This window comes from Pyrus communis, chromosome 1, assembly GCF_041283825.1.
Source record: "Pyrus communis isolate YQ-2024b chromosome 1, ASM4128382v1, whole genome shotgun sequence".
Lineage (NCBI taxonomy): Eukaryota > Viridiplantae > Streptophyta > Magnoliopsida > Rosales > Rosaceae > Pyrus > Pyrus communis.
In genome coordinates this window covers 12,976,200-12,984,902 of record NC_142565.1, presented here as the reverse complement: position 1 = coordinate 12,984,902, position 8,703 = coordinate 12,976,200, and the positions used below count along the sequence as shown (strand labels likewise).

Genomic DNA, 8,703 nt, shown 5'->3' with positions numbered 1-8,703 from the left:
TAGGAGTTCAGTTCTGGTGAAGGTTGACCGAAAAATTAGCAAAAAGTGACCAAATGGTCACTGTTCTTTGGCTAGAAAACTGAGCAATCTCCCCCTTTAGAGTTTTCTGTGCTAAAACATTCGTTCAAAATATGTACACGAGATTAATATCAACCCATAGGAATTAAATGATGGTTGCTAGGATTTCCCGAGGCTTACCTAAGCCGTGAACGACGAGAACTCATTGGAATAGCTTCGGAAACAATGGTGGTTCCATGGTTCAGGGAAAGAGAAAAGAGAAGGGACCTCTACCAGGTCTGGTTTCGAGATGGAGGGGTCTCAAGGGTGGTGAGACTATTGAAGAATGAACCACGGTGGCGGAGTTCATAGTGTTGGTGGTTCGGTGTGCATGTATGTATGTGTGTATGTTGCAGAGAAGGAGAGAGAGATACCGGGTTACAAAGAGAAAATGAAGAAGAAAGAGAGAAAAAGGAAAGGGAGAGTTCTCATTGGGTAGACAGAAAATGGTGGTGAAGTCTGATTGGGTGTTAGTTGAAGGGAAACAATTTGATTAGTGTGGAGGGAAATTGGGAAAATGAATGAAATGGAGGAAAATAAGGGTTTTGATTGGTGGATGGTTGTGAAAGAAGGGGACACAGATCCACCAATCAATGGTAGGATTGGATTTTGAATTTCAGATTTTGTACAATTTCTAATGTACAAAATCTGATTTCTTACTGTATTTCCAACACTGTTAATTTATACGGTCGTGTACAAAATACCCGTAGTTAATGTATTTTAATAAAGCGTAACTCTTTCATTACAGATCTGATTCGGGTCTAACTCGCGTCCATGCGTTCGTGACGACGAGTAGTAATTTAGTACAAAACCAAGAAAATGAAACTGAAGGCTAAAAACCACGTCCACGTCTGATTCCACTTTTTTCCAAAAAGGGTAAAATCATCAACTCACACCAACGAAAAAGAAATTACGGTGAAAAGTAGGGACGGGTCGTCACAGGCGCACAGGTGATGGTTACCATCCACATGGGTGATGGGCTCGTGAGATTGAGTCTGCCTAGCCTCGTGGAGCATCTGGAAGAGTTTCTCATACTGTTCTTGGAGGATCTCATTCTTCATTGCTATCTTGTTGTTTTAAGCCTCAAGCTCTTTGACCTTAGCTTGAAGATCAAACTTCTTTCTTTCCTTCCTTCGATGTCTCACACTAGGTACGAGAGGGGTATCGTTCTGCGTGTTGTGGTTTCCTTCGCTTCCCATGTTGGAGAGGGATGCTTGAACAAAAGAGAATGTACGACTGATAGAAACTAGCTTGACTAAGCTGGAGAGAGTAGGAATAAGTGTCATTCCCACAAACGGCGCCAAATGTTGATAAACAAAATCAATGAAGACTTTGGAACAACATAAAGTGTAAAGTTTGTGACCTTTGCTCAATTGCTTCGGTCACCTAGTGATGATAATGTGTAAAGAGATAGAGATAGGGAAGCAAACACAAGATGTACGTAGTTCACCCTAAGTCTGGCTACGTCCACAGAGTAGAGGAGTTCTCATTAATAGTGAAGGGTTTACACAAATACATAAGTTTAAGCATAATCATCATTAATAGGTTCTGTTAACCAGGTAAAGTACAAGAATGACTTTAAGGATTCATTGTAGGAGAATGATCTTCTTTTATAGTTGAGGAGAGTCTACAGCTTTTGTCCGCGTTCGATGTGGGACTCTATGAACTTTATTCTAACGTTGACATGTGTCGTGCTATGATTGGCCTCCTGGTTGGAGGGAAACTTTTGTGCTTCAACAATGGTGCCTTAGCATAAACCCCTCAGTGGATCCTTGAAGGTATGAAGTTGACCAGTGCTTGGTAGTTTCGGGATAGGTCAAGTATGGTACAAATAGATTCCACCAAGCATACTTAGGCAATCTAGAGATTCAACCTAGATGCAACCACATAAAGACAAAGACCCAAAATTGAATCCCGGTTTAGCTTAACCACATTACCAAGTTCATTTAACCAAATTCACCAAATTCAAAATCTTTCTTTAGTGGGTCACTCACTCACTAAAAAACTCAAACCAAATCAAAAGAACTATGAGTGACTTGATCCCTCAAGAGGGTACGTGGTCAATCTAGGGCTCGACCTAGGCACAATCGCAAAATCAAACAAACACCAAAATCCTCAAGTTACAATTTATTCATATTGGAATCAAAGGGTTTTTCCTTTTTAACAAAGGATTGTAATAGATGCGTAGTATAGAATGGGTTGAACTCAAATTAATAAAACCCTCTTTGGAAAAATGAACGAGGGTAAAATTGTGTCGAGTGAATTATTTGTTTACATATTGGGTACAATTTTTGCTCAACACCATGATTAGTTTTCTTCCTGAAAATTTTGCGATTAGTTTAATTTTGTTTGAATTGGTATTATTTCTTTGGGCAACATAGATAACTTTTGGTTTGTTGGTGAGGCATTTTGAATGCTTATCAGTTATTTACTACAGGTGGTTTTATAGGAACTACTTGAACCTTCTTGGGATGCTTGTTTTAAAGGACAAGGATTGTCTGCCCTCCCACTTCCGGTGCTCTCCCGTGCTCTCCTATTTGTGTGGTCACGGTTAAGCCACGTCAACATTTTATATTACTATTCATTTTTATCTTATTATCTCTATAAAAAAAACAATATAAAATATTGATGTGGCTTAACCGTGACCACACAAAACAGGAGGGCACGGGAGGGCAGACAATCCTTGTCCTGTTTTAAAAGCAGGCTGAAGCACTATGTGCGCAGTTAAATGGCGATGGTCATGTAGATGCTTGCATTACATTTGACAGTGATGCATTCCTCTTTGTGGTTAAATGTGTAATAAAAACCTTTCGATCCAATTCCAAAGTAAGTATTGACATTTTCTTTTTAGGGTTTTTGTCCAGTTTCACGCGAAGGGAAATAATTGGGATTTTAGATTTTAATATCCTCCAAGATATTAAAAAAAACATCCACCACAGGCCGATGACGTGGTGAATTTTCAAAAGGCGGTGTGGTCATTTGAAGTAACCACAATGAGAATATTGTGTGGTGGTTTTGATATTCCATCACGGGATTAATAACCGTTGTAGATTATTCACTTTTAACAACAGGTCAGAATCTGACTGTGGTGAATTAATGTAATCTACCACGGGCTACATTTAACTGTGGTAATTGAATAGTTTCTACCACGAGCTGTTGATGCCGGTGATGGAATTGATGTGGTAATATATGCTGTCATGTACTAGTGTCAATAAGTTGAACTGTCCCCAGCTTCAGCAATTGTTTCTGCTTTTTCTTATATAATTTTTATGCATATGAACTCATATGTCTTCTCTTGCCAGTTCTCTTGCCTTACTATCTTTTCAGGCACTAAGAGAAACTCATTGTATGCAGGAACCATTTGAATGTTACTATATGTCAGATATCGAAGCTGGTCTTGGTTTGAAGAGGAACCACTTGATTGCTCTCTCTCTTTTGGTTGGAAATGACCACGATTTAAATGGGGTCCAAGGCATTGGGCTTGATACAGCTCTTCCTTTTGCCCAAAGTTTTTGTGAAGAAGAGATAATGAGTAGGGGTATGATACTAACTGGTTTCATTTTTGCTTAAAATGTTTTACGAAATGAATTAAAGATCACATTTCATGCAGGTTATGTGAAATAGGCAATGGTGATGGTTCTCTCTTTCATGGTGGTATGAGATCTGTGGATGATAGCATACCCAGATTGGATGAGAGCCCATTAAAGACAAAATTTTCTCATTGTTCTTTTTCTGGGCATCCCGGCAACAAAAGAACTCATTTCAAGTCTTCCTATGAATTCTGTATCAACGCAGTTGGTGAGGGTTGCATGAAAAAATCAGAGGGGTTCAAATGCAGTCTTTTCCGGTGATATGGTACGTTGATTTCCCATTCTGATACTTAGGCATCACCATGAGTATATCACCTTTCTAGTATGTTATATCATATCAACACAGTGGGCCCATCATAAGTCCAATTCAGATAGTGTTTGTTACAATAGTTAGCAATGTTCTCTGTATTCCATCCTGTTGGATTTTTAGATCGCCAGGCCCACCCCACTCTAACGATGCCGATATTGCCCCCAACTTCACCACTTACCTAATCCATCAGGTGTAGGGTTTTACCAAGATTGTAAGGAAAAGGAGCAGAAGAAGCGAGAAAACTGGCGATTGAAAGTTCTCAGCAAGATTGCACTGGAGCCAAATTTCCCCAATGATGAGATTATTGAAATGTATTTGCGCAACAACCATGGTTACTTCAATGGTAAGTTTCAACATTCTTCCTATAACTGGTACAAATATGGAACAATTTTTTTTTACATAGAATGGATCCAGTAGGGCCCAAGAAAACATTTGTTTTTCAGAAAGGAGTTTGTCACTTGCATATGTTGTTTTGTGAATGTATCTTGCCATTTTCACTGAGCAATCATGATTTAAATTTTTTGCAAAGAAAATGACGGTCCTAGAGTATCATGGGAAGTCCAAAGACTGAGATGCTGGTTCAGTTCTTGACTTATCATCAGCGGTGGGAACCGTCTTATATTCGCCAGAGGATGCTGCCTATGCTTTCAACTATTTTTTTTTGAGGGAAATGGCTAAAAATCCCGTGAAAAGTTTATTATATGGGCAGTATAAGTTCAATTCCATAGACCGCTTGAAGATAAGATATGGGCACCAATTTTATGTGGTCAAGTGGAAAATAGCTGCACCTACAATGGGTTGTGTCAGTTACTCAATCCCTCCGGAGGACTCAGATATGCAACAAGATGATGTTATGGAGGTTGATGAATCCTTTAGTGCATTGGATGAGTCTGATGTTCCTACGATAGATATTAGTGGAGGGTGTTGCTTTTTGTTGACCGATGAAAATATGAACGTCGTCCATGCTGCTTTCCCGGTGGAAGTTGACAGATTTTTGAAGGAGAAGGTGTAATTTCTCTCCCCTTTTATTGTTCTTTTTTCTTATTTATGGTTTCGTTTTCCAACTCTCTTACAAGGCTTTTTTAAAGGGCACTAAATGATCATGGTGTCCTGTTATGAATTAAGCAAAATCTTACAGGCCTGTGTGCCTAAAACTTGCAGGAACTGAAACAATTGAAAAGAAGAAAAACGACTGATGGAAAGCCAGAAACAACAGGATCAGAAGGTGTCTTGCTAAATATCACAAAAATTTTCCATTCTGCCAAAACACAATATGAGACAGAACTGAAACTAGCAAAGAAAAGAGAAAACCGTCGAGTTCAAATCTCCCTAAGTCCGTGAGACGTCATCTTTTGTTTTGACTATGGCAATTTCAGATCTGAGGCCCTTGCTGCAGCTATTTAGGAATATCATTTAAAGATGTATGGTTAAGTGAGTCCTACCTGTCATGAGCTTGCCATGTGTATTTTTGTAAAAAATTAGGGTTTAGGTTAACATAGGGTTTAGGGTTTTTGCATCTTCATTAAGTGAGCAAAGCAAGATTTCTGGTGTGTTTCTTTTGAATTTTTTAAAGCTACCTCTTTTTGTTTTGCTGTAATGCTACCTCAAGTCTGATGGATTCATCATCGAACTACATTGATGTAAATTCCAAGTTCCAATTGACATCTAGTGAAATCAAATCTCAAACAACTTGTAGTTTGCTATGGAAAACATGTTGCAAGTAGCTCTTTTATTTGATGCGATATGTGGAACAATAGCTGGTTAAGGAACCACCTTTGGTTGGCACTGCATGGTCATGAGTTTGGGACACATGTTACGTTTTAACTAGACAATGTCTATCACTAAGCTTGTCGTGCTCCCCATCTTTCATCCTTTTCTCTAGATTATTGTGTGCATTTCAATTTTCGAGTTTCCGTTAAAATATTGTGTGCGCCGCCAATTTTCAGGTTTCCATTATATTATTGTGTGTGCTGTCAATTTTCAAGTTTCCGTACCACGACTGTATGTTAAGCTCATTGTGTTACACCAAAATTGTTAATTATGATATTAATGCATGTTTATTTAGTTCAAATAGATATTGAAATTGTTTTGATTCTTGGCTCCTCGTGCTTTTACTAACGCATACAAAATCGCGGCTACATGTTCGAGCTCATTGCATTTCGCCGAAATTTTTAATTGTGCTTCTAATGGCATATGATTATTTACTTGGAAAATTCCAATTCTTGAGAAACGCATATAGAATCACGATTGTACGTTGGAGCTAATTGCATTGCGCCGAAATGCTTAATTATGTGGCTAATGATATATGTTTATTTCATTTACTTGAAATTTACATTGAAGTTGGTTTCATGCTACAATTCGTAAATTAAAACCAGGAAAATCATGAATAAGATTAAATGATGAATTGGAAGGTAGTTCATCTCATTCTTCTCTCATTCCAAGTAAGTAAACATGCCATAAAAAGATTTGAAACGTACATGACATTCTGGTCAAAACAAATCCGTAATAAGAGGGTAACTGAATAAAACACACATGTATGTAATTATTTAGTTACCCTTGACCACCTTCTTCTTCTTCTATAACCGGCAGTTGTTCCTAAGTATGATTATCATGCCAATTTTACTTTTGACTTTGTTATAGTAATTAATGATTATTGTTACAGTCTCTTTTTAAATTTGGACTCCCAAGAAACTTCTACTTGTTCAAAATATTTGAAAAACTATGGATGCTCAAATCTATAACCAACATACCTGATTTGCTGAAGAAACAAAATGTTTATCTCCTCATAATTGTAATTAACAATACTTCTCATACATTTTCTGTAACAAATTGTTAGAACTTACAACACTACTATCTTCAGGTAAGTTACGACACTCAGCCCCAAACTTGTACTGTATAAGGATTTCAAATATCTGCATAAATTACGGGTTATTTTTCTCGTAAAATCTTTTGTAAGATTATGGCAATCATGCAAAGCCATGAATGATGAGAAGGCCCTCCCAGTCGAATCTATGAAGAATTGTAGTCCAGTATTTGAAGGTGTCACTGTTTTGGCTGTTGACGGTGATTCTGCATGTCTTACTTTACTATCAAGAATGCTTTGTAAGTTGGGGTATAAAGGTACTACCAGAAAACAAAACAGTTCTCCTCTATTTTTGGTTGAATTTGGTATGATTATATTTAAATTATTTTTCTCCTTGATAGTTTCTAACATAATTTACTCTTAATTCCTATCAGTTTTGACAGCACAAAGAGCCTGTGATGCATTATCCATTGCTCAGAAGAAGGAAAATGAGCTTCATCTTGTTCTGACTGAGGTTCACTTGGCTGACATGGACAAATATGAGCTCCTAGAAAGAATGAGAGCAGTTTCCAAATTACCAGTTGTTAGTAAGTCCTCAATCACAAAGGCACCATTTTTTTCTTTTGTTGGCAAGACAATATATTAAACTATTCTATTTTATAGAAAAGGAAATTCAAACCTGGGTGTAAGGCTTCATACACACTAGTCCTAGCCAATTTACGTAACCAATGTCTGCAACACTATTGCTATTACTTTTCATTTACTTATATAAATGTTATAAAGGAGCTGTTCATTCTCTTTATCATCATTTAATGATCAACTATAAAAGATCTCATTGAATTTGGAGACTGGTTAGCCATCCATATATGTTTATTCATCTCCGAATCTAATGAAATTTTTCTGTAGATGATATTTAGCGGTGATAATTAAAGAGAAAGAACGGTTTTGACTGTGACTTTGATCCGATGAAATGATGTCACATTGTCATTAAAGAAGAAAATTACTTCTTACATGTAACAAGCCAGGTTTGTCAACATTCTATCCATAGAGTTAGGCCTCTCTGATAGCATATGTTGCTGGACTTTCTATTCTAATTTTTGAATTTTTTTATATTTTAACTTTCTTAATTTTTATGCAGTTATGTCTGATGATGATGATGAGAATGCCATGCTAGGTGGGCTGTTCAAAGGGGCAGTATATTACATTGTTAAACCACTCACAATGGACAGCCTAAAAAACCTATGGCAATTTGCATTCATCAGCAATAGAGATGCAGTCACCACCAACAACAATAGAGATGCAGTGATAGATCTCACTGCAGATGACAGCAGTGGTGAGTTCCAACAGGAGTACACATCAAATGAGGGTTTGGAGATTGAATCGATTATGAAGAAAGAGAAGCAGATCAGCCATCAAAAATTGCTGAAACGGAAAAATCCAGAAGGGATGAACAAAGATAAGGGAGGAGATAATTCTGATTCAACTTGTACCCAAAAGAAGCCAAAGATGCTTTGGACTAACGAGCTTCATAAGAAATTCGTGCAAGCTGTTACGTTGCTGGGAGTTGATAGTAAGAGTCTCTTCTTATTTTTTTAATACAAGCAATCTAAGCTGCGGGGATGGGGATTCGAGCTTGGGTTCATAGGGGAGAGCACATCCACTCTAGCCAATAAGGTTGCACCTACGTATGCAGATTCTCTTCATATTATTTTTTGTGCTGAATTTTATTCTTGCTTTGGTGCCATTCAGAATTATGGTAGCTAATTTATTTCTTGACTTAGGTGCTCATCCAAAGAAAATACTTCAGCACATGAATGTCCCTGTCCTGAGGAAAGAAAATGTTTCAAGCCATTTGCAGGTTTGTTTCTTCGCAAATTCATATAACAAGAAACATCAACAGATTCTTTGCTCTGTAATCCTTGATTAAGCGTTATTTTCCGCAG

The 8,703-nt window shown here is 37.5% G+C and overlaps 1 pseudogene; it reads left to right on the top strand.

Moving 5' to 3' along the window:
* Positions 1-243: 243 nt before the first annotated feature.
* On the top strand, positions 244-5,318 carry LOC137719837 (flap endonuclease GEN-like 1; annotated as a pseudogene).
* Positions 5,319-8,703: the final 3,385 nt, after the last annotated feature.